The sequence below is a fragment of the Telopea speciosissima genome, chromosome 4 (genome assembly GCF_018873765.1).
Source record: "Telopea speciosissima isolate NSW1024214 ecotype Mountain lineage chromosome 4, Tspe_v1, whole genome shotgun sequence".
In the NCBI taxonomy this organism is placed as follows: domain Eukaryota; kingdom Viridiplantae; phylum Streptophyta; class Magnoliopsida; order Proteales; family Proteaceae; genus Telopea; species Telopea speciosissima.
This window is the reverse complement of record NC_057919.1, coordinates 34,534,767-34,542,722: the sequence shown is the minus strand read 5'-3', so window position 1 is coordinate 34,542,722 and position 7,956 is coordinate 34,534,767. Positions and strand designations below refer to the sequence as shown.

Genomic DNA, 7,956 nt, shown 5'->3' with positions numbered 1-7,956 from the left:
TATTAATAGACTTCTATGTTCTAGCTTATGTTGATTTCCATATTCCTATTTTTTAACATTGATGTTATTCCATGGATTGTCCATGACAGAACGTACCCTTTGGGAATAATTATGTATTTGTGATTTATGTTTGTAAGGTGTTTAACTGAAAGACTTCTTAAAGGCACTAAGTGACATTGCTGAACTTTCTGCTTCTTCGTCCTCTGCTATTTTAATCCCACTGTCTGCATTTCATGTCACCATGTAGGTTGAATGTCTTGCATGCTCCCTTTATTTGGCTAGTTCTCCATGCCTCTTTCTTGTACCATTACCCTTTGCTAAATAAATAGCTATTGTTTGCAATTGATGAGAATTGAGAACAGGCTTAAAGATCAGTCACAGGTGTTTGATTTTCAGAAATTTGCCCAGATTACATCTCCAACGCATTTGTTCTGCCTGCAGACCAGGCTTATTACTCTATTAAAGTAGTGTGTTTCGTAGCAAGTTTAGATAATATTTCCAGCTAAGATAGAGGAAAACTGAGAGGAGTGCTCTTTGTATCATTCTGCCTCGATCTGTTGCTCAATATTTACTTTCGTTTTGATCTGTATCTATATGGATGTTCATACTTGTTCTCCTTTTCGTCCTCCCTCTTGTTAAGTCTTGTGATTAAATCTGTAATTTGCCAACTATAGTCCCAAACCATAGATGAATGATAAAAATTCAGGAACATTGTTTTATAATTATAGTAGTTACTATTCTATTTCTTTATTTGGATGAAGTCCTAACCTGATATTTGGTTTCTTTTGGCTTTTAGTATGTAAGACCTGGTGCTGCAGTGATGCCTGGAGGATCTTTTGTTGGTCCTGGAGGTGTCTCTGGTCAAGTTCGTCCACCTATAACAATGGGCCCAGTTGCTGGTCGTGGTAGAGGGTATTGAAGACCCAGCGGAATTAAGGGAGCTCCTACCATGCAGAAAAGTTTTCACTCAGGATTTGGACCTGCTTGGGCCAACAATTCAGTAGGACGTGGTTTGCTCGATCTTTCCCCATCTCTAGCTGGAGAATCTGCCAATGTTTTGCTCGATCTTTGCTTTCCAATCAGGTGTGAAAATGTTCAATATGATTCTCCTTGACAACCATGTCATGATCGATGCTGAGTTGTCAATTGTTGCCAATCCCACAATACATAAATAGGCAGTCCTTGGAGCAGCATCTCCAGAGTTGATTCCATTAAACCAAATGGGGCAGAGAATGTGATGCAGCCAACCAATACTAATCCCAGATTAGGAATCAAGGATTTTGATTGGCTGCAACACAGGCCCAGTTTTAAGAAGATTTTTCTAACAAACCAGGGTTTAGAGCCTTGCTGGTTTGGATATTCCAGCAGTCTGCGGAAAAGAAAGAAAGAAAAAGAAGAGAAGAAAGAGAAGAGATACTGGCTGTTCTAGGACTGTGAATGGTACTGTGAACAGTAACATGAAGAAAAGAGAAGAGAGGAGAAGAAGAAGAGATCAAGAGTGGTAAGGGAGAAGAGTTCACAACATACACACTTATACAAAAAAAACATTCTATTCAACTGTATAAATTGATGAGGGTTACATCCATAGAAAACTCTAAAATTTAATAAATTATAACAGAATTAAATAACCACTAAGCAACCTAATGGATTTAAACACTAATATTGACTCAGAAAAGGACTCCTAATCACTTTCTTATACTGACTTAATTAAGTAGACTTAAAATATATAGAACTCTATTTAGTTAATAAGTATCCTAATCTAACTCAAACAATAAAGGCACTAATCTTGTGTACCATTTAGACCTAAGATTTGGCCTTATAATTGAGCCCATTACAAATAAAAACACTTAAAACAAATGCCCATAATTGAGTACTAGCAAAATAAGACCAATTGTTGGACCGGGCCTGCACTAGAATGCCACCAATACCTGCAGTCCCCAGGTGGGATCCAGTCACATTGAACAATTTTTGCATGCAGCTGAGATTGTGCTACCAGCAAGGTTTAAAGTGTCGGTATTGGGTATCGTATCGATCATGCAATTTTAAGAGACGTATCGTATCAAAGTTACGTATCGAACGGTGCAGAAAAGCATGAAAATTGTCAAAATACACATGGAAATACATTTTTGGACACAAAAACACAATAGAAACAAGCAATATATAACATATATCATGCATAAATACTAAAATGGAGAATAATGTATAACTAGACAAGTGCGTTAAATTGAAATTGTTATAATAGATTATGTTTCTTACATGTTGTAATCGTCTATAGCCATGCAAAGTATTGGATGATGCAATGGATGATGTTGTAGCACTCGTTGATTCATTTTTTAATCCAAAAGTGTGAAAAAAAACAAAATTAAATGCAAGATTTTATACTCTTGGTTGAGAGTTATCCTTCATTTTTTTGTTAGAATAGGAGTTGTATCGAGTCTGTGAGTGAATATGGATTTTTTATGGAATGTATTAATGGTATCGGTACGTATCGGTCGATACTTATTAAACCACCCACAAAACCCTTTACTGGCCATATCGATACGTATCAGTCATATCATATTGGCCTGTATCGGTCGATACATTTCGATACGATCCGAGACAGTCCATTTTTTTTAAAAAAAAAAGATGTATCGGTACCAACCAATACCGATACGTGTCAACCGATACGCTACATACCGATACTTAAACCATGGCTACCAGTCCCAATTCCGTCAAGATGTAATCTAAGAGAGTGGTGCAAATTTTTTTCTTGAGTCCATCCGAATTATCTTCTCATACCATTGTAGTCTCACACATTTTATTAGGAGACCTTCTCACTAATGTAGAATGGGTTCAGCTAAGGATTGATAAAAGTTGCAGCAGATCATCAATAATAGAAGCAAATCAAAATTAGAAGGTAAACACCAAAATAGAAAGAAAACAATAACTTGCAAACCAGCAGTGGGAATGACTCCCAATTAGGATCAAGTGGAGTGTATGAAGAGGAGACCTTGTACCCCAAATTTCGGCCTGTTGCGATGGTTGGTTGCTGAGATATGAACTGGAGTCAAAATTAGAAGGTTAAGACAGATCTTCCAAATCAATGGGTGTTATGACATCAAACCAGGGATCGAATGTAGCCTTTGGTGATCTCAATCAGTCCTCCAAAGCACTGCTCGATCAGCTTTCTTGTTGCTGAGAAATTGGAGAACAAAGTTGCAGGAGAAAACCAAGGCTGGAACAGAATCGCAAGGTGTAGAAGGTCTCTCTTTGATTGATTGCAGCAGCAGCAGTCTTACGCTTAATTGGTGGTTCGATTCTGGTCTCCCAGAGGTTCACAACAGCAGCTTGTAGCTGTCACAAGGTAGTCACAGCAAGGGAGATCGATTGAGGAAGAGAAGAAGATAAAAGGGGATAGGGAGATTTGGCTCTCTCAGCCTTAGGGTTTTGGCTCTCACCAGCCAGGCCTCTCAGCCCTTCATCCACACAAGGGATAACAGAACCTTTGCACTCAAGGCAACCAATATTCATCTCATTAAATCGTGGTGGGGTGGCCGCTAAAGCCTTCCATTAAATAGGACTCATAGCTGAGTCAAGCAGAAAATAGGGAGTACAAGAATTAGAAGCAAATGAGAATGGCAGTCTCCTTTTGGAATTGGACTTGCCTTGCATGAATTAGAAACCTAATAAAATAGAACGTAACAAAATTGGAAGTCTTTTGACTAAACTTCTAAAAAATAGAAGGTAAACCTTGCAACATAAAAATAGAAACTAATTTTTAGTAACTTGGACTGCTAGGAAAATAGTAACAAAATCTTCAAGCCTTTGAGTCTTGCAGTCGATCCTCTTTATTGTCAAAGCTTGGATTCTCGAGTGGTCCCCACCAAGGATACCCATTGGCCAGAACTTGTATCCATAGATTGACCATCTTGCCCTTTACTTAAAGGCTTGAATTTCTAGCATTTAAATGACTATGCTGCCCTCATGATCCTCTAGTAATATTCTCACCAAGTCAAAATAAGGGGTTGTGACATTGTTCACGTAAACAGTATTTTGGCCTTTTTTTCTTCATATTTCGATATACATCACTCACGTCCTGAAAAATCCTTTTTTTTTTTTCCTCCTCCTTCCACAGGGTTGCCATGAGGCTGAATCTCCCTAATAGCTTCTCCCACTTTTTCTGGTTCTCAAGCTTGCCCCTTGAGAATATGTAGTTTTCAATTGATGAGTCGCCTTTTATAATGGAAGTTACGAACTTACGACACCACAATAAAACTACAACAAAGGGGTAATGACATGTAAAAATATTAACCAAATGTCCATGGAATAGTGTGAATTGGTGTTGGAAGTTGCAAATTTGGGGGGACTAGCTGGCTTTTTGGGGTGTCAATCATGAGTATTGGCTCCTTTCCTCAGAACTATTCTGAATATTTAATGGAACATGACGAATTTTTGTACTCCCACGTCTGTCTCTCAATTGAGTATAATGTTAGTGTTAGTTTTATTCGGCTGATTGGTTTTAAATAAACACTGCCCTAGAAAATTAGGTCAAGTTAGGTCTTAATTAAGGAGGCTACTTTTAAGCTTCTTGGGTGAGCTATATCTTTATATAGGAATGTTAAAGCTTATATTCAAAGATAGTTAATGAAATGAATTTCCAATAATCATGCTTTTGCTTCTTGACAAGATTCCCAGGCCCCTCTAAAGTTGAGACTCTTGGACCTGTTAATAGGAAAGTGCCCAGTTTAGCTTATGCCCCCATCTTCTTTTCCTTTGGAGAATTCCAATTATACAACAACAACTCAGTCTTATACGAACTAAATGGGGTCAGCTACATGGATCCTTGTCCTCCAATCATATTACTCAAAATAGGAGAACTGGCCGAGATCTTCTAATGGGTCATGCTCATATCAATCAGGAGGACGTTCCTATGGGCACTGTCAAAGACTGAAGAGCTAAAGCTTCCATCACCTAAGAGTATTTTGTAAATTTGGAAATCTTGAATTTGTTAATTTTCTGGTTGTTAAGAGCGTATTTTATGATTAATAAATAAAAGGTGGTTTGGGTAGGATTCATATATAAAAGAAAAGACAGTTTAAGCGATATAAGGCCAGCTACTTTAAACATGTCATCCTCAAGTATTCATCAGCAAGTACTGATATGGCAGATGGTTTCATAACAAACTTAAGGATCTTTTGCCTTTTTATTCGTTTCTTTGTCCTTCTCTCTCTCTCTCTCTCCTTCTTCATTTCTTCCAAAAAAAGATGTCCTGTTAGTGATTACAAGAGACCTCCATATAAATATATTTGGTTACAGGCAAATAACTGTACCTGGTCACCTGCAGTTCATATTGAGTTATTAATTATATAGAGGCAAGGATTGATCCTTGTGGATCAACCTTATCATTGACATCTATATATAGCTGTCAAGTCATAACTTTCCTAGGGCTTCAGGCATTATAGGAAGATTACTTTTAAACTACAATGAGTTTGCTTTCATAATTTTCTTTCGTCTCAATTTGTTCTCAAATTAAGTTGGGTGGGGGAGGGGTGGCGGAGATTTGGGAAGAAGAATACAGCAATGGGAAGCTAAAATCATTACTCAAATCCTATATAGGTGCTTTTAAATCCTTCTTGTGTCTGAAAGTTATTTTTTGCTCTTGAGATTTTAATCCAAATGAGTTATTATTATCCAGAAACATGGGTGAAGTCACATTTCTCGGTAGCGGCTTGTTTCAGGACTATGACCCGGACCTTCCACCAGAACTTGAAGCTGCAGCTGGGATTCATGATGCTTCAGCTGAAAATGCACATCCAGGAAAGACAGATGGTGCACAAAGTGATTTACTTGGCCAGGGAAGAGGAGCTGCACGTGTGCGTCCACCAATTCTATGTCCTAGCTGTTCATTTTCAGAATATCATCTGTCAAACAGCTATTGAATAGCGTTGCAAATTTTCAAATGTTATATTTAGTTTTTTCCCTTCTCCTCTGTACTTTTTAACATTTTTTTCGGTGGGTTGATTGCTTCTATCATTACTTCCTTCTGAACATACATTTCTCCCTTTTCCCTCGATGTCCAATAAAGGACCCTATAAGAGCCTCTCTCTCTCTTTTACACACACAGACACACATACTTGTGAAGTCCGGTCCAGGTTCTATGGATTAGTTCATCTTGTTTGTTCTCAAAACCAGCCAACTGGGAGGGCAATACAAGTAGAAGGTGGTTATGGTGAACGTCTTCCCTCCATAGATACTAGGCCACCACGGATTCGTGATTCAGATGCAATTATCGAGATAATAGAACATTGCTTTCCCTTTTCTTATGCTGTTTTATCCTAGAAGTCCCAATTCTCTTGCATATCTGTATAGCACATTTGAAGTACACACTTATTAAGTTACTTTGGGAAACAGATCGTCTTACAGGACTCAAATGATGATGATCCCATCACTGACAATGGCAACCTAGAGCAAGAAGAAAATGATTACCGAGGGAAGCATTGCAATGGAGGAGATGATGAAGTTGAAAATATGGGCCAGACTGACAGTGACTATTTTGGTGATCGTTTACCACAAACTTATAATGGCAGGAAGAGGGAGGTTGTGGGCAGAAGAACATCATTTATGGGGCCTGTTCACAATAACATGCATGGAAGGAGATGGAATTTTACCCTTCCCTCCTGAAGCACCCATGCAATACCATCCTGGTTCTAAAGGGCGGTCCCATACATACATACCCTACAGGCGGCATGTATGGTACACCGCATGAAGAAAGGTACACTGCAAAAGTTTGACTGAATTTTTATGCTTCTCATTTATGTGTAGGTGATGGTTGACGTAATCAATATTTTGAGTAACCAAATATTCTTTGCACCATAGGCTCCTGCAAATTAGATGATGGAAACTGGTGTCCCTAGAGTTTGCTTGGCCTTCTCTCTACTGTTATTTCTCTTTACTCCCTCTTTTCTTTTCTTTTTATTATCGAGAGGGATGGAAGAGCATTCTTGAGGGCTAGAGGATGCAAGTGCAGGGAACAAGCACACCTTAGTTTCAAAACATCCGTAGAGTGCATTGACTATTACTTGAGTCAAGAAATGAATATGAGCCGTCAGAAGCTTTACTTGTGAGAATTTGCATGGGGAGCTGGTGTCCATCTCAGGAGGACTGTTCCACTGATCTTTTTGGAGCCCTTAGAGTATTTGGAAACACATCTATTAAAATTACAAATTTCGTAATAATTAATCTGTTTAATCATTCGGTGAATTGTGGAGGAAATCCAGATACAGCCTTAAAAAGATGCCAACCGGCTCTCCAATGAATCTACACAGCAACCATACATCAAAGAAGAGGGAGAGGCAATGAAGAAAGCCTTAACCCTTGAAAAGCAAAAAGGTTGAGTTGGTTGTGTAACCAACCTTATTGCCTTATCCATGAATATAGTTGACATTATCAATCAAGGGACTGCATCCTCACTTGAAACGGTGTTCAAAACCATTTCCCCTATTCATATTTTTTTGAACTGTTCATGTGATTTAGATTTTATGACCTTTATTCACCAAACCATTACCATATCATCTTGATCATACTCATACATGTTGTTCCTTATGAGCTTACTGGCACCTTGATATTTTTCTCAACCTCAGGGAGCCACCAGATGCAGCACATGATTGATAGATACCGCGCTGGAACTGCTGAGCATGGACATGATCAGGTACCGAATCCAAGGGAACGCGTAAACAGATTCCAGGATAGTCAGAAGGAGAAATCAGGGGAAAGTAGTGATCGCAAACAGACTCCAGAGTCTTCCCCTATCACAGAAAAGGCTGCTAATTAGGAGTCTAGTGTGGAACCTATAGATACCATGCCCCATGATCTTGTTTTGGCTGATAGAAGCACTGAAGCAGATGGGGAGGAAATGGCTACCGAGTCAGTAGTCCCAAGTGATACCATCGGAGATGGGAACCTGCTAAATACTGTTGA

The 7,956-nt window shown here is 38.7% G+C and overlaps 1 long non-coding RNA gene across 1 annotated transcript; it reads left to right on the top strand.

The window, feature by feature from the left end:
* The first annotated feature begins 6,394 nt into the window (after window positions 1-6,394).
* LOC122657463 lies at window positions 6,395-7,956 on the top strand. Its single transcript, XR_006332312.1, has 2 exons — window positions 6,395-6,751; window positions 7,620-7,956. It is a non-coding gene; the product is annotated as an uncharacterized LOC122657463 (long non-coding RNA).